The sequence below is a fragment of the Rhinatrema bivittatum genome, chromosome 3 (assembly GCF_901001135.1).
Source record: "Rhinatrema bivittatum chromosome 3, aRhiBiv1.1, whole genome shotgun sequence".
In the NCBI taxonomy this organism is placed as follows: Eukaryota; Metazoa; Chordata; class Amphibia; order Gymnophiona; family Rhinatrematidae; genus Rhinatrema; species Rhinatrema bivittatum.
This window is the reverse complement of record NC_042617.1, coordinates 525755862-525774346: the sequence shown is the minus strand read 5'-3', so window position 1 is coordinate 525774346 and position 18485 is coordinate 525755862. Positions and strand designations below refer to the sequence as shown.

At 43.1% G+C, this 18485-nt stretch overlaps 1 long non-coding RNA gene across 1 annotated transcript in view; it reads left to right on the top strand.

Annotated features, from left to right (window-relative positions):
* Positions 1–15388, top strand: part of LOC115088221 — a 46681-nt gene extending 31293 nt beyond the window's left edge. The window contains exons 2-3 of the long non-coding RNA XR_003855724.1: positions 14501–14569; positions 14684–15388. This is a non-coding gene — a long non-coding RNA (uncharacterized LOC115088221). The remainder of the gene's footprint in view (positions 1–14500; positions 14570–14683) is intronic.
* The last annotated feature ends 3097 nt before the right edge of the window (positions 15389–18485 follow it).

Here is an 18485-nt window from a genome sequence, read left to right as displayed (position 1 = left end):
CATATTAAATAAAACCAGCTAGGAATTGAACTAATCTGTTTGGATTTTGATTTATTAAAACCACACTGATTGCACCTAGAGAACATAAGAACATAAAACTAGCCATAATGGGTCAGACTAAAGGTCCATCAAGCCCAGAATCCTGTTTCCAACAGTGGCCAATCCAGGTCACAAGTACCTGGCAGGATTCCAAGTGGTAGATAAATTCCAAGCTGCTTATTCCAAGAATAAGCAGTGGATTTTTGCAAAAATTTTTTTTTTTTTTATATATACCGATGTTTGAGCTGAGATATCACATCAGTTTACATTCAGGTACTTTTCTATCCCTTACAATCTAAGTTTTGTACCTGAGACAATGGAGGGTAAAGTGACTTGCCCAAGGTCACAAGGAGCAACAGCAGGACTCGAACCCTGGTCTCCTGGCTCATAGCCCACTGCTCTAACCACTAGCCTTTTCCCCCCTATCTCCCTTAATAATAATGGTTAATGGACTTTTCCTCCAGGAACTTGTTGAAACCTTTTTTAAATGCAAATATGCTAATAGCTTTCACCACATCCTCTGCAACAAATTCCAGAGCTTAATTATGCGTTGAGTAAAAAAATATTTTTGCTTCAGAACCCAATAGTACACCCCGAAAGCAAATACATTTCTGACAGAAGAGACAGTGTGCTTACATCTGTGAAGAGGGAGCATTGCATATTGTGATGCCCAGCTGGCATTGTGAGAAGATGGGGGGGGGGGGGGGGGGGGGGGGAGAGACAGTAGGATATATTGCATAGAAAGGTTTCTATAAAGCTATTTCATTCACTTATAGTGCTGAATGACTCAGTGAAATCAATAATTAAGAAAGTCTCCAGACTGTAAATTCTCAGGCTGAAACGCCAGCTCAATGTATTCTAACCACAAGTGAATCAGTGACACTCATTTTACCTGTCTTTTCTGAGTCCTCTACATATAGCCCATGCTGTGTACGTGGAAAGTCTTAATTTCTCATCAGGCGGCTCTTCTATTAGAAGAAATAAGCAGATGCCTAGAGTGTTGATAATTTGGAGAGGGCAGCAAAATCATGGAAACCTCCAAGTGCCACCTACCATCTTTTAAGGAATGCACAGCACCAATAATAAGTTTTATTTTAAAATTTGCAGGTTGGCACTTTGATTGCTGACCTTATTTATCATGAGATCATCAGTTAGGATGTTAAAAGTGCCAGCCCACAAGTTTAAAAGATCTATGACAGTGGCATAAAACAAATGTATCAAATACATACTGTACTGGACACTAAAGTTGCTATTACTTAAAATCATAAAAATAAAGTTTTTCAGAACTTGATTGTATTCAGGCTCATTTATTTCCATGTATCCAAAAAAAGGAAAAATGCCAAAAAAATGTTTCACTTGCTCGACACTACTCAAAACTGCACACAATCTTTCAACATGTATCTATACCGCATCAGCAAGCCTGACGCCGTGCTTCCCTGCTCATTTGTAAACGGAAGCTGTCCGGTCTTTTAATCATCTGCAGTGCAAGTTCATTTGCAATGTTATTTTTCTATTCTTTTTAATCAATATTTTTCAATTTTATATGTATATAAATTTTTTAAACTCTCTGTGATCCCAAAAATTTCAGCAACACAGCAAAAGGTATCGGCTCGACACCCGGCCGATGTTTCGCTAGATAGCTTCTTCAGGAGCTGATGATATTCAAACTTCCCGCCAATATTTAAAGGGCACTTGACTTCCACAATTCGTGCTGACATTCAATACGTGCTTTATAACATCCTTCTTCAGGACAACTCTCGTTTCGACTGAACTTGAATTCCACAGGAACATTTATTTCCATGCCATTACAGCATTTTTCCTCCTTTGTTTCTCTCTTTCTATTTTTATATCTTCTCTATACTTAAGTCTTATTTTTCAGACACACTCTGTCTACCTATCCCATCTCGCTCATGTCTCTTCTTTGATACACTTTCCTCCAATTATCCTATCTCTTTTGAAGGCTCCCCGGTCTCCTGACTCATTTTTCTCAGACCTTCTGTCTATTCCCCTTTTCAACAGAGAAGTAAATCAGTCTCTTAACAATTACCAGAGAGTGCAGGAATGCTACTGATGATGCTTTAAGTCCTCTAGTCTCCCAGTAGTATCTAAATTAATTAGTCAACCCCTAAATTGTTACAGCACTTTTGGTTCTTTTTTTCTTTTCTTTTTGTGGGACTTCCAATTACACAGAATGTATAGTTCACATCCTGCTTTTACTCATAAGTCCAGCTTGGCAGCTTTATTTTATTATGTTGTTATTACTTTTCAATTAAAAACCTTTGCCCGAACCCTGGGAACTCCAACTTCTTTTAGTTTTTTTCTTTTTTACTTTTTTCTTTTTTATCAAAGGTCTCCACGAGAGCAGTCTTTCCAGAAAACAATATTCACACAGAGAGGGTAAACATCAAAACCGCACTTATCTTTATATTGCCATCATGTCCCCAAAATGGATCCACGTTTCGATATCTGCATCAGGGGGTCTTTTTTATATTAGAAATCCTTCTCAGCTTTAATCCACAAGACCGCTCACCAGCAATGTCCAAAGAACCTTTCATACAGTATATCTTACATCATTTAACCTCCATTTAAATAAACATGGTGTCAAACCCAACTCTTTATATCTTCCAAAATGGAAATGACATCAACTTCCGAAAGGGTTGAAAAAAACAGCCCCTTTTTCAATCCATCATCCTATCGGCAGATCAGAAAATCTTTTTCTCATTAAGTCCTCCATATTCAAATCAAAGAGTACCAATTAATCATCTCATTTAGCCCATTAGGTTTCACAGAATCTAATTTGAAAATCCAAAAATGTTCTCGGCAATTCAGCATAAATTGAATATCACCCCCCACCCCCGTACTGGAGACAGTACAAATTCCAAAATTGTTCATTTCAATTCCTTAAATTAATGTTTTTTGTCCAAATAGTGAGCTACAATCGGAGCAGTTAATTTAGATGTTTTAATGCAGCTTTTATGTTCTATCAATTGTGTCCTCATCTTTCTTTTTGTGCGACCCACATAGATTAAATCACAAGGGCATTGTAGAACATAAATAACTGAGCTCAAATTGCAATTTGTAAACCCATTCAAAAAAATTGTCCTTTTCAAACTAGGATGCTGCCATGCCGGACACATTATGGCTAGCCCACACATCTCACATGTGCCACACAGATAGTTTCTTTTGGCTGTTGTTCACAGGGTCCCTTCACTTCAGTTTTCAAACAAGCACGAACCAATTTATCATGTGTTTTTATTCCTCATAAAAGAAAACCATGGTAGATCACTAAATTTCTCATGAAGAGCCAAAATAGACCAGTGTCTCTGTAAAATGCCAATAACATCTCCCACATGATTGCTATAATGTAGGACACAAGTTAACCCACAATCTTCCTGAGTAGCTTTATAATCCAACAGAAGATCTCTATTTGCAAATAAGGCTCTTTTATATGCCTTTTTTTAAATCACAGAATTGGTGTACCCTCTCTCCCTGAATCGAGTGAACATCACTGTAGATTGCAATTTGAACGCTGCTGTGGTGGAACATATCTGCCTGAGACATAAAAACTGACTTATTGGCAGACTGTCTTTCAATTTTTTTTGGATGACAACTAGAGTATTGTAGGAATTGATTCTGATCTGTGCTTTTTCGGTATAATGTAGTCCTCTGTCCCTCCTCTTCTCTAATGATGGTAATATCCAAAAAAGATACTGAATATTCATGATATTGCATAGAAAATATTAAAGAATCATGATATCATACATCCAAATCAACATGGTTTCAGAAAAGGTCACTCCACTGAAACTCTTCTTCTCGCTTCATTCGATTCCTATCTCAGAGGTTTTGACTCCAACACAGATCTTATTCTAGTCCTGTTAGATATCTCCGCTGCATTTGATAAGCTAGACCATAAAATATTAGTATCCAGATTACAATCTATTGGATTACAAGATACAGTTCTAAATTGGTTTAATAGTTATCTCTCTAATCGATCCTGTCAAATTAATATTGGTTCTCACTCTTCCCAATCATACACCCAATTTACAGGAGTCCCACAAGGATCATCTTTGTCACCCATACTGTTTAATATATATCTATTACCACTTTGCCAAATACTATCAGCATTAAGGGGCAGATTTTCAAAGCTCTACGCGTGCCAGGCCTATTTTCAAAAGGCCCAGTGGCACACGTAAAGCCCCGGGACGCGTGTAAGCCCCGGGGGTCAAAAAAAGGGGAGGGGCAGGGCAGTCCGGGGGCGGGGCTGGAGCCTCCAGGCACAGCGGCCATTTGCTACTGTGTCCGGGATCGCGGGCCGGCCGTTGGCCGGCGCACGCAACCTACACCTGCCCAGAGGCAGGCGAAACTTATAAAATAAAGGTTGGGGGAGGGGTTATGTAGGGCTGGGGGGGGGGGCAGGTTAGGTAGGGGAAGGTGGGGGGGGGGGCGAAAGGAAAGTTCCCTCCGAGGCTGCTCCGATTTTAGAAACGCCAGCAGGGCTCCCCAAGGGCTCGGCACGCACAAGGTGCACTATAGTGCTCCCCCCTTGTGCGCGCCAACCCTGGATTTTATAACATGCGCTCGGCTGCGCGTGCGTGTTATAAAATCGGGCGTACATTTGTGCGTGCCGGGTTGCGCGCACAAATGTATTCCTGCACGTAGGTATTAAAATCCGGACCTAAGTGTCCAATTCAAAATTTACGCGGATGATATCCAGCTATTTGTCCCGTATAAATCTTCCTGGTCCGAATCCCTTGCCTTAGTCCAGATCTACATTAAAACAATAGAACAATGGCTTGCTCACAGCCGATTAAAACTAAATGCAAAAAAGACTGAAATACTATTTCTAAGTGTTATTGAAGACCCCAGTAACCCATATTACTATAGGAAATGAGAATATCACAATAAATAAAGTAGTTTGAAATTTAGGAATGCTATTGGACACAGACCTATCCTTAGTTCAACACATTGCTAAAACTGTCAAAAACTCTTTTTTCAAGTTACATCTGCTAAAACGGTTGCGACCCTTACTATTTTTTCTTGATTTCCAAACAGTGCTTCAATCCCTAATTTTTTCTGGTTTAGATTACTGTAATGGTCTTTATTTAGGATTACCTGACTCCACAATTAAGCCACTGCAACTGATTCAGAACACAGCAGCTCGAATGCTAACTGGTATTTCAATGAAACAACATATTACTCCTGTTCTGTATAAATTACAATGGTTACCAATCAAATGCAGAATCAAATATAAAATACTGTCTCTGATACCGCTCTGCTAAATAACCAAGATTCCATTTGGCTGTGTACATCTCTGCATCTCTACAATCGTGCAAGAGAACTTAGATCCACCAATATGAATCTGTTAGAGGTCCCTTCTATTCGACTAGCCAGACTTCGTATAACATAACAAGACAGAGGGCTTTTTCTGTAGCAGGTCCCATTTTATGGAACTCACTACCAAATGCTTTAAGACAAATCTCAAACAGTACAGAATTTTTAAAAATCACTAAAAACATATCTTTTTACAGAGGCGTTTTGTTATGGGCCTACTCGCAGTGAACGGCGGGCAGCCCCTCCACCTACCTGCTCTTCACGCAGCAGGACGCCGCCGACTCCGTCCTCCGTGGCCTGGGGGCCGTGCCCATCTTCTGCCCTGTGCGGCAGGGCTATCCCCGCCGGGAGCTGCCGTTGCCGCACACTTCTTCGCAGCCTAAGTGCCGCTGCCGCTGCCATCTTCTTGCGGCTGAAAGCCGCACCTACCAGCTCCTCGTTGTGGCCTGTGCTGCCGCTGAAGTTCTGCCTGAACGACAGCAAGAGGCCGCTGCCACTCCGATGTGATCTCGCGGCCTGGAGGCTGCCCCAAAGCCTGCCTGCTTCTCTTCTGCTCCTGCACCAGAGGACGCCACTGTCCAGGGTCCTGCTTCTCTTCAGGGCCTTCCTCTGGCGCATGCCTTTTCTTGGTATTTAAAGGGCCCGAAGCAGGAAGTGCTCCTGGCCCCACCGGAATCCGGCTGGTCCTCATTTCCTAGTTCTGCCCTATAAAAGGGCTCCTCTTCAGTCACTCCTGGCCTTCGGATCGGGTTCCACAGTTGTCTGTGCTTTCTGACCGATCCAGGTCCTCCGTGGTCTTCTCCTGCTTTGATGGCTTCGTCTTCATGTTCTTGATGTCCTTCGTCCAGGTCTTCAGTTGTCTTCTCGTTCCTGATGTCCTTCATCTGTGTCTTCAGATGTCTTCATGTTCCTGATGTTCTTCATTCATACCTCCTAATGTCCGTTGTCCTTCCTGATGCCTTTGTCTTCGCCTCTGCCTCCATGCCTTGGTTCCTTGATATCCACTTTCCTGGTGTGCCATTGTCATGGTCCGTGACCAGTCCCACGGGTGGGTTGTGTAGGGCGCCTCACGGTACATAGGCCATCCTCATCTCCGCACTGCAACCCTCCGGAAAACATCTGCTTCAGTCCTAAGTTTTTAATCCTTGAGAATCGAATCCTGTGCTTGAGTCTTGTCCCGGTCTTCGGAGCCCATTGCAATTCGCGTCTGTTCATGCCTTCTGACCGGTCCAGGTCCTCCGTGGTCTTCTCCTGCTTTGACGGCTTCGTCTTCATGTTCCTGATGTCCTTCATCCAGGTCTTGAGTTGTCTTCTCGTTCCTGATGTCTTTTTAACGTAATAATAGGCATTTCCCCCATTATTTTAGGAAAGTTGATTAATCTTAAGTTTAGACGATGGTATTTTATTTTTATTACTTTGTAAACCGTTTTGGTCAATTACATAATTGTTAAGACGGCATAGAAATATTTTAAATAACGTAATGTAAAATAACACGTTTGGAATCACAGGCCAATAGGCTACATATTCAAACCAGAACAGAGAGGGCATTTTTTGTTCTTAAATCTGTCTTAGGTTTTTCGATTCTTCGTTTTCTTTCTGTACTTGAATTATGAATTGTTATTATTAGGGTTTTTATTTCGCAATGTAATAACGTTAGATTAGTATATGGATTTGCAGTTAATTGTATTTCTCTCTAATCTTTATTATTTTTGTTTTCATTTTTTTATTTTTAGGTTTTTATTTATGTTTATACATAGATTTAACTCAATCTATGCAATTTTATTATTATTATTATTACTATTACTATTATTTTTATTTTTTTAATTCTTTATCACTTTTCTAATACAATTGTATCATAAAGTATAAAGGAAACATGTTACAATACATTAGTAAGAAACAAAATTACATTCACTTTAACAAATTCAAGAAAATTAAAGTTCTAATGTGGTAACCAATTCTCAATATAATAGAAACTTTGGAGGCAACTTTCGAGGACAGTATAGGAAACAAATTATTTATATACGGCTTAACCTGAAAGTGAAGCTGTTTATTCATTCTATTCCCTTGAAATTACGGGATTCTCTGAGGGGCATTGGAATCTAAATAAAGCCTTAGTTGCTCTGGGGAGAAAACAATAAATGTATCAGCTTCTTTCTTAATGATACACTATTACACTTGCAAGGGTAGCTAAGTAAGAAGGTAGCCCCTAGAGATATCACTTCCTGCCTCTTATTGAGGAATCCCTTTCGTCTTTCCTGAGTTATTTTTGAAATATCCGGAAACATATGGACCTTACTGCTATGGAACAGCGTATTTAAATTTTTGAAATATAATATCATTAGCCTACTAATGTCTTGTTCCATTATCAAGGAAACTAAAAGTGTGGAAAAATCCATAATCTCTATGGCAGAGGATTCAAGAAAGTTAGTCAGGTTTTGAAGATCAATAGGGGGAGCCGCCAGTTCATGTGGTCAATTTTGTGGTGGAAGGAAATAAGCCTTATTTATTAGAGGAAATCGAGCTTCAGGTAAAAGAAGAACTTCAGCAAAATATCTTTTTAACGTAATAATAGGCATTTCCCCCATTATTCTAGGAAAGTTGATTAATCTTAAATTTAGACAATGGTATTTTTATTTTTAATACTTTGTAAACTGTTTTGGTCAATTACATAATTGTTAAGACGGCACAGAAAAAAGTTGGAGTTCCTGGGGTTCGGGAAAATGTTTTTAATTGAAAAGTAATAACATAATACTGGACTTATGAATAAAAGCAAGATGTGAACTATACATTCTGGAGCGGATTTTCAAAGGGTTACGCGCGTAACCCCGAGAATCCGCTCCTGTGCGCACTGAGCCTATTTTGCATAGGCCCGGCGACACGCGCATGTCCCGGGGCTTGAAAAGGGGGGCGGGGAGTGGGTGGGGCCGGGGCCTCCAGGCCCAGCGGCTGTTGGCTGGCGTGCATAACCTACGCCTGCCCAGAGGCAGACGCAACTTATCAGATAAAGGTAAGGGGGGGTTAGGTAGGGCTGGGGGGAGGAAGGAAAGTTCCCTCTGAGACCTCGGAGGGAACGGAGGAAGGCTGCATGGCCGGTGCGCGCAAGGGGCCAGATCTTAAAAATACGCGCGGGCGTAGATTTGTTCGTGCAACCCGTGCGCATGTTATAAAATCCGGGGTCGGCACTTTCCCCGTTCCCTCCGAGGCCGCTCCGAAATCGGAGGGAACGGGGAAACCTTTTTTACGATCCCCCCACCTTCCCCTCCCTTCCCCTATCTAGCCCACCCCCCAACCCTAACTAAATCCCCCCTACCTTTTGTTTCCGAAGCTTGGGGCAGCCGATTTCGGAGCGGCCTCGGAGGGAACGGAGGCAGGCTGCTCGGCTCGGCACACGCAGGTTGCACAATTGTGCAGCCCCCTGTGCGCACCAACCCTGGATTTTATAACATGCACGCGGCAGCGTGCGCATGTTATAAAATCGGACATAGATTTGTTCGCGCCGGGTTGTGCGAACAAAACTGCGCCCTCGTGTAAGTTTAAAGATTTGCCCCTCTGTGTACTTGGAAGTCCCACAAAAAGAAAAGAACAAAAAAAGAACAAAGTGTTGTAACAATTTAGGTATGACTAATTAATTTACATACTACTGGGTGACCTGTGTTTGTTGGTGGATTGCACGTATAAGTCCCCAGATTACATTACGTATTGGGCTTGGAGTTGTTGATTTGTTAAGTCCTCTAGTGACATACCAATGACAGTGCTAGAATATTTGCATAGTTCTTTCTTTCAGTGAAAGAAACTAGCAGGCCTGGCATGACAGGGTGTGCATACCGTGCATTTGCAAGGGGCAGCACACCCGGGCGGGGGGGGATGGCACCAATAGGAGAGGTCGTAGGGCAGCAAGCAAAGCCAAACCTAAAGCTAAAGAGGAAGAGAGGCTGCTGGCCAAGTTCAACCCACTGGCAGCTGCAGAAGAAATATTGCACCACCGCAGTGTTCCCTATAATATGCCGCATGTGCACCTGCACACAACCTTTCCCGCTTCAGCGTCAAAACAGCCCCCCCCACCCCCCCACCCCCAAGAACAGGAAGACCTGTGGGTTGTGGTGGGGCCAATGTGAAGAGAAGGCCACAGGGCCGTGGTGGAGTTCATCCCACTATGGCACAAAGAGAAGAGGAGCCCGTAGGGCCGTGATGGAGCTCATCCCAACAGGCCTGAAGAGAAGATGAGCCTGGAGGCTGTGGTGGAGCTCATCTCACCAGGCCCAAAGAGAACAGGAGGGCCTGTATGTGTGTGTCTGAATATGTGTGAGTCTAAGTATCACATATAGGCTCTCACAGGTACGCGCACACACATACCTGCAATACCTAAATGTGAACCGATGTGATATATCAGATTGAATGTCGGTATATAAAAATAAATAAATAAATAAAATATTATGTGTCTGTGAGGGAGAGAAGGAATATGTGCAAGAGCACAGGCATATATATGAGACAGGGAGTGTGTGAGAGAATCAATGTGTTGGGGTTTGTGTGTGTGTGTGAGAGAGAGAGAGGAGATAAAGTTTGTGCTGCCCTAACTCCCCAAATCCATGAAAAACTCAGTATGACTGGAAATCAAAAGATCCCAGGTATGGAAAGCAGGAGATTTTTTTAATCCTTATTATTTTTAATTATTGGGTATAATTTAAAGTTTTTGCTTTTTTAAATATTTAACTTTTGGGGGGAGGGAACAGGGAGGGCTCGGCACGCGCAAGGTGCACAAGTGTGCACCCCCTTGTGCGCGCCAACCTCGGATTTTATAACATGCGCGCGGCTGCGCCCCCCCCCCCCCCCCCCCCCGCCATCAAAGCAGAGAGCGATGTAGTTGTGTCAAAAGCATCAAGGCTTATTGGTTAAGTAATCCCTTGCCTTCTGGTAAGGGTAGTAACTGCGGCTCCATGTACAATTACTACCCTTAACAGAAATTTTAGCAGCACATTATTCTTGTTGAGAGACATCAGGAATAGTATCACGTGTGACAGAATAATAAATGGGCTTCTGCACCCTCATTCTGACTATCCCATGAGAGATAATGAGCCTTTCATTAATTTGCCATCTATTTGCTTTGGTCTGATTTTAGCCAAATGCTGTCGTAATAAGCTCCTTAATGAGCTTGAAACTCAAGAATTCCAGGAAAGTTGCCATTGTGTGGGCCCAGCAATCTTTCCAATATTTTCTTTCCATCTTTTTGGCTTCTCTTAATAATTGTTTTTGAGCCTCGTTGTTTACTCCATGTCCACCTGCAAATGGTTGCTATAATTCCTTCCACTGGTAGTAGCAAGCGTAATGTTCTATGCTCTTGTCATGCTCAGGAAGTTTATTATATGGCTTATGCCATGTTTTCATGTTTGGGGATTACCTTTCACTTCCTGCCAACACACTGCATTGTTTGTCTCCCTTCCGAAAATAACTGACCTGGAAAATAATACAGTGCCACTGGAAGTCGTACATTTGAGAAGAAATTCAGGAAACTTACTCCTACCAACATCTTTTGGAATTGACTTTGTTAGCTTCCGCTTTTCTTCAAAAATTAGGACGCTGTATAGAACAAGATTTTGACAGATAGAACCTGTTATCAATTCAGGTCACAGGCCTGGGTCTTTGAAAAAGCATGAATCAGATAGTGTAGTACTACCCTCTCCTCTTTTTTTTTTTTTTTATAAGCCTTTTTCTGAATGTAGTGGTGCTAATGATGTTGTTTTCTATGTTTTGAAAGCATTAACTGAAGATGCATGATTCATCTGGCTGCTTTCCTGCATCAACAGTTGCCACAGACACAGCCTCTATATTGAAATCATTTCCATTTTGCTTTTGTTCATCTGCTTCCTTAGTTAGTGCAGTGCCTGAGTCAGACTGCAGAAAGGCCTTGTCTGTTTTTAAAAAATAGAGGATTGATTGGTGTCCTTGTTGTTTTCTTTTACTTCCCTTTCCTTTACCTCCTCGTGTTTCTGATGCCTGATTTGTATTTATAACCTAATATGCGGTGTATGTGGATGTATGTATGTATGTGAAATAGAGAGAGAGAGAAAAAAATGTCCTTTCCTTCAAGGCACTATTCCCTATTTCAGTTTTAGTTCTCTGTGGAATGTGTAGACCACCAGGCCTAACTCATTACTCATTTTTGGGCCTGTAAATCCTATCGGTAACATTATTTGCTTCCACTGTCCCTGGGAATTTGGGATCAATATTCCTCCTAGGTTAAATGGGGATTTGTTCCTTTCCTATCTACCTATATATACACAAGTGACTCTGGGACTTGTAATTCTTCAGAGAGCATAAATCCCTCAAACTACAAGTCCTAGATTTAACTTCACAAGCACACCCTCTCTGATCTACAGATGGGACCTGGCATGGTCCGGAACGCTCTGCTTTCGGTTGACTCCAGCAAATCTCACTGCGTGGACACCCTGTAGGTAGTAGATAAGTTTTTATAAATATCACAAAGCTTAACCAACAATTAAGCCCTAGTTTTCATCCTCAGGATAACAGAGTTTCAGCCTGGGCTGCCCCCCCCCCCCTTGCCCCTCAGATCTCTGGGTCACAATAAAGGTTACTCTTCTTCACTCCGCATGCTTGTACCCTGATTCTAGTACCTGATTATACAGAAGAAAGGATTTCAGTACACAGTTTCTTTATGTGAGCACAGCCACAAATTTGAACCTCTTTTAGGTTGCTAGTTGCACAAGATGTTCTGGGTGAGGGAGACCCGGGATTTATCATGGTTGACCTTTTTGAAATATCTAAATGTTCAAACATGTAGTAATAGAAAATGACCACTGGATATCATTTTTAGAGAAGTGAGCATTGTAACACATGTTAATGTGGTTTGTTTTAAGAGGTGATTGGTGTCCCTTTAAAAACCCAGCATGTGCGATTGGTGGAAGAGCGTTGAGTGGGAGGTATAAAAGGGGAAGGACTTGGCAAGAGCTTGCCTTTTTTTCTCTTTGCCCTTTCTGGGATGGGGATTGCATAGGAAAGGTCCTCCAGGATGTAGTGGCCTAGAGTAGCCAGCCTGTGGGCTGATGGGCCCATGGACCCTCCCAATGGGAGCAGGTCCTGCGGGATTCTTCCTCTCCAGGAGAGAGGCCTGAGGCTGAGGAGTGGAGAGGTTTTCCTCCCCCTCCCAAGGAAATGACCAGAAACTGGAATGAAAAAGAGGTGGTTCCTCCCTAAGAGGAAAATGGTCAGGAGATCAGAAGTCTGGGGGATTCCAAAATGAAGAGTACCCAAGAGATCTGTTACATGGAAGATGCTGGGGAAGCTTACATGCTATGGGAATGGAGAAATGTGGAATCCGAGAGAGAAGTTGAGTGACCAAGTAGATGCTGGGAATAAAAGGGGAGAAGTAGCCTAGAATGAGAGAACATTGTAGAAATCTCATCTTTGGGAGACTTTCCTCACTCCAAATGATGTCAAATCTTCACTGAGGTGTACTGTGCTGTTTGTACGTCTCATTCTGCATGTCAAACTGGCCCCCAAACCCTAAAACACCACTAAAACCTCACCTCAAGGTTACCTCTAAGTAAGTTTTTGTTATGGTTTTGAGGTGTTGGAGTGAATTCTTAGGTACTGCGGTGATGGCCACTCCCACGGGGAGGAGCCCCATGAGGAACCACAGTACTAGGCTAGACTCGAGACACGCAAACACAGAGATTTGTCTTTTATTATACAGCTGGATGATACCACCAGAGGTGGCAGTAGTGAGGTGATCCAGTAGTAGCAGTCCAGGGACCCTCGGCAGAGGAGACCCGTCTCACAATGGTAGATGTTAGCAGCACACGGTGATATAGGGAGTTCCGGTTGCAGGTTCCCAGTGCTGAGCTGTAGATGAGACAGACTGATAAAGATTAGATTACTCACTAAGTTGGTAGCTGTATTGATGGAGATTCCAGCAGGCAGAAGTAGTTGGATTACAGGCACCGAGGCAGGGAGAGCAGGCCCTCGAGGAGCGAGTACCTGGTATCCCAGATAGGCACCTGAAAGAAAGCAAAGGGCCTCCGAGGAGCGGGTACCCAGTTTAGATGAAATACCCCGAAGGGCAGAGAGAGCTTCCAGCTATAGCACGGAAGCGGCAGAGTAGCTCAGACCGGAGGCATATCCATTCCTTGCTAAATCGATTTGTTAGCAAATGAAGGGCAGGCTAAATACCCGGATGGCATGATATCACTCGAGGGGGACGCCCCCGAGGTTCCCACCATGACATGGATAAAGACATGGATGGCTTGCGTGCGCTCACCCTAGGAGGCCCTCGAGAACATGGCGGATAGCCTTGCCATTGCTGTTCCGGGGACGCTGGAAAGAGCGGCATGCAGACGTGGCGGTAGCCATCTTCCCAAGGTTAGTGGGGAGAGCAGAAAGAAAGGTGAGGCACAGAGGTCGAAGCCATCTGAGACTGACAGACGCACCAGTACCCCCCTTCAAAAGGCCCCCTCCAGACGCCCTACCTGGTCTTGGTTTTTAATGATGGTTAAAAACTCAATAAAGACGTATCTTAAAAATAAGAACCAACAAAGTAAACTAGGGGTTGTGTTACTATAGCACCCCCAAGAGGTAACCAGTGTAATGATGACCCTCTCTGCTATGGTGGTTAAAGTGTTCTGAGTGGCGTTGGGATACGCGGGTGGTACTGGAATAAAGTTTGCAACCCAGACGGGTTCTACATGTTGCCATCTTCCTGACCAGATAATTTTGTGTGTGTGGGAAATCCCACCCAGCCAGTGATGGTCTTGGAGGTTGTGAGGGGAAGGAGGGAGTAATAAATAGTTGAATAGCTTCCACCGGTGAATAACAAGATTTATTGTTTAAAATAAAAGAAAATGAGGATAACAGAAAGAAACAAAAAAAAAAAAGGTTACCAATAGCAATTTTGTCAATACCGATTGTACAAGTTTCTAGGTATTGTACAGGTTATATACAAAATCTCAGGATCTTCACTTTCCATCAAACAAGATCAGTACAATAAATTCAGATAAGTATCTAATATCTAGATTATTCCCTTAATAACCATCCCTTACAGTTCACTGCAGTATGTGCAAGAGTATGTGAACTATCAGGTAAACCCAAGGATGTGATACTTGTATATTTTCCTTCTCAGTTGCCTCCAGATGAAATCAGTGTTATCAAAGTTCACCTGATGAAAAGAAAGCATCCCCTGCAAGAAACAGTAAGTAATTTGTTCTCTGTCCCTCTTTCTCTCTGTGGTTTGCTTATATGTTTGCTTTCTCTGTAATATCTTTTTTTTCCTCTCTTTCTCTACGTTTGTGTTTTTGTGTTCCAGTGACTGCACCCACAGACAGAAGCCTGGTCCTCTCCTTCCAGTGACTTGGATGCTATTGGCTCGCAGTTAAAAGCTGCTGGTGCTGCTGAACTACCGAGGGCAATCTTTGTCTCCACTGCTTCTTGCTTCCTCTAGCGTTCAGGAGCCTTGGAGCACAGGGTCCTCAGCCGATGTTGCTCTTCCGAAGAAAGGAAATTCTTCCCTGTGCTTTAAATAAAACAACAGAGTGCAACTGGCTGCACATTCATTCTAATCTTCTGCAAGTGCTAATATCTTACTCATTGTGTCTTTGCCTTCTGATTCAACTTGCTTATCTTAGGGAGAAAATAAAATATAATTTCAGCAGGCCCTATTTAATTGATGCAGAGGGATCAGCAAAACTTGGATCAGTGAGGATCTTGGAAGAAAACAAATCACAGCTGTAATATCATGGACACTACCACAGGTCTCACTACCAGAGCTGCAGCGCTGCTCACACAATTAATAAAGACTTACCGGTAAATTCAAAGCGCTGGGAGGTGAAGTCTCAGTTTATGCAGTAATTCCGAGGGTAAATGTCACTGGATCTGAGTCCCAAATGTCTTCACTTTACTTGGACTCAATATACATTAAGAACATAAGAACATAAGAAATTGCCATACTGGGTCAGACCAAGGGTCCATCAAGCCCAGCATCCTGTTTCCAACAGAGGCCAATCCAGGATAGAAGTACCTGACAAGTACCCAAAAACTAAGTAGATCCCATGCTACTGATGCCAGTAATAGCAGTGGCTATTTCCTGACAAGTAAATTTTAAACTGGTTATGTGCATGGCCGGGCCTTGTGCGCGTCATGCGCATTTTATAACGGGCTCGGCCATGAACGTAAACCCTGGTATGCGCGCTGAAGAGCTGGGCCTCTCCAAAGGGCTGGGCTGGAGAGCGAGGGATGGGCCTGGATAGCACCATTCAATGCTAGGGAAGTGTGTGCCAGCAGCCGGCCGTCAAGCAGAGATTACTTCTGCTCCAGAGGAGCAGTAAGTACTAAAATAAAAAATTTGGGGATGGTTAGGTTTAGAGGGCGGGGGGAAGAGTGGAAGTGGGAGGAAGGTTAGGTAGGGGGTTAGGGAAGTTCCCTCCCAGTCCACTTCTTAAATGGAGTGGCCTGGGAGGGAACTGGGGGAGTTCTGATTGCATCACTGCATGTATTTTGCGAAAATCCCCCCCCCCCCTTCCCACACCGCCTGCACATGCGCATGTGGATTTTAAAATCCAACGAGCATGTGCTCTCACCAAACACATATCAGTATCCCCTACTGCTCCCTCTGTGGCTGCAAACTCCTCCTGGGAAACAGCAGCCTCTCCAGTCAGCAGCACAAAATGTCTCTGCATCAGAACTGTATTTACATTACCATATGTTTTAGTTGCACTGTGACAGTTAAACCTCTTTCCAAGGAAGAAGAATGAGAACAAAGAAAATCATTACTGGGAATATTGTGCATTATTTAATCTGCTGCCAAAAGGGGAAAAGCAAAAATTACAACTTGTAGGCAGCATTTGTCATGATATATGCCTTGGCTTATGCATCCATTTAACAAGAAGACAAGAGCAATATTTCAAATATTACACCAGGCACAAAAAAACACCATTAAACCTCTTTTAGAAAAACAGAGCAAACTAAGCTACTGTAGAACCCCACCCAGAAACCTCATCTCAGTCACACATGCAGAATATAGGCTCTCACAAAATACAAAATAAAGTATAAATAGAAACATGCAGACAAAGTCTTTACTGGAAAACTCAAGAAGCCAGACTCTGTGTGCAATGCAACAATGGAAAACCAGAAATAGCACCATTTCTCATAAAACAATAATAAAACAAGAAATATAACACATCAATCATGAAAATAGTAAAACCATACTAATAATTCATAAACATTTTTTAAAAGTTCTAAAAAAAAAACAATAAAATTTCAAAACAGACATATCAAGCAATACACAATACTTAAATTAATAAGAATAAAAAAAATTCTCTGCTTTCTCATACCTGGGAAATTTTTAATTTACAGACAACCTGAGATTGTTGTGGATTAGAGGTGGTGGTGGCCTGCACATAAACTTTGCCCTCACTAAAAGGGTAATTTTAAAGGAGTTACAAGTGTAAATGTAACATACTATTGTAGCTATTTTAAAAAGCTATTTATGCACATAAAGTGCTCTTATACACTGATTTTCAAAAAGCAATTACATGCATAAAGGGCCGGATTTTAAGACCTACGTGCAGGCCTAGATTTGTGTGCGCAACCTAGGGTGCACAAATCTACGCCCGATTTTATAACATGCGCGCGCAGCCGCGCACATGTTATAAAATCCGAGGTCGGCGCACACAAGGGGGTGCACACTTGTGCACCTTGCGCGTGCCGAGCCCTAGGGGAGCCCCGATGGCTTTCCCTGTTCCCTCAGAGACCATTCTGAAATCGGCCTTGGAGGGAACTTTCCTTCCACCCCCCCCCCCCCCACCTTCCCCTCCCTTTCCCTACCTAACCCGCCCCCAACCTTTATTATTTAAGTTGCGCCTGCCTCTGGACAGGCGTAGGTTGTGCGCACCAGCCGAGTGGGTCTTTGGAGACCTCTGGCCATGCCCCCGCCCCGCCACTTTTTTCAATCCAGCCAGATTTACATGCGAAGGGCTTTTAAAATCTGCCCCAAAATGGGGTTTTACATGTGTAAATATATTTTATTTGTGTATGTGGGCTTTTGAAAATTGCTACAATACATGCCATTGAATTGTCCATAGGGTTTACCCGTGTAAGTGCACTTTGGAGTAGATTTTAAAAGAGTGCGAGTGGGTGTACATGTGCGCGAGGGCGTACATGTGCACGTGCTACCTGACGCGCGCACATGTACACCCGATTTTATAACTTGGCGCGCAAGTTATAAAATCAGGGGTGGGCGTGCGCAAGGGGTGCACAACGGGCCATGCTGCCTTCCCCTGTTCCCTTTCCCCCTAGCCTCACCTTCCCTCCCCTTCCCCAAATCTTTACCCCCCCTAGCCCTACTCTAACTCCCCCCAAACGTATCTTACCTTTTGCGCCTGCCTCCAAGCAGGCGCAAGTTGCGTGCGCCGGCAGCCTACCGGCATGTGATCCTTCAACACAGCGGCAATGGCCCCGCCCCTGGACCACCTGGACCTCCCCTTTAGTAAAGCCCCGGGACTTAGAGAAGATAAGGCCATCGCGGAAAGATTAAATGATTTCTTTGCTTCGGTGTTTACTGAAGAGGATGTTGGGGAGGTACCCGTAATGGAGAAGGATTTCATGGGTAATGATTCAGATGGATTGAATCAAATCACGGTGAACCTAGAAGATGTGGTAGGCCTGATTGACAAACTGAAGAGTAGTAAATCACCTGGACCGGATGGTATACACCCCAGAGTTCTGAAGGAACTAAAAAATGAAATTTCAAGCCTATTAGTAAAAATTTGTAACTTATCATTAAAATCATCCATTGTACCTGAAGACTGGAGGATAGCAAATGTAACCCCAATATTTAAAAAGGGCTCCAGGGGCGATCCCGGAAACTACAGACCGGTTAGCCTGACTTCAGTGCCAGGAAAAATAGTGGAAAGTGTTCTAAACATCAAAATCACAGAACATATAGAAAGACATGGTTTAATGGAACAAAGTCAGCATGGCTTTACCCAGGGCAAGTCTTGACTCACAAATCTGCTTCACTTTTTTGAAGGAGTTAATAAACATGTGGATAAAGGTGAACCGGTAGATGTAGTATACTTGGATTTTCAGAAGGCGTTTGACAAAGTTCCTCA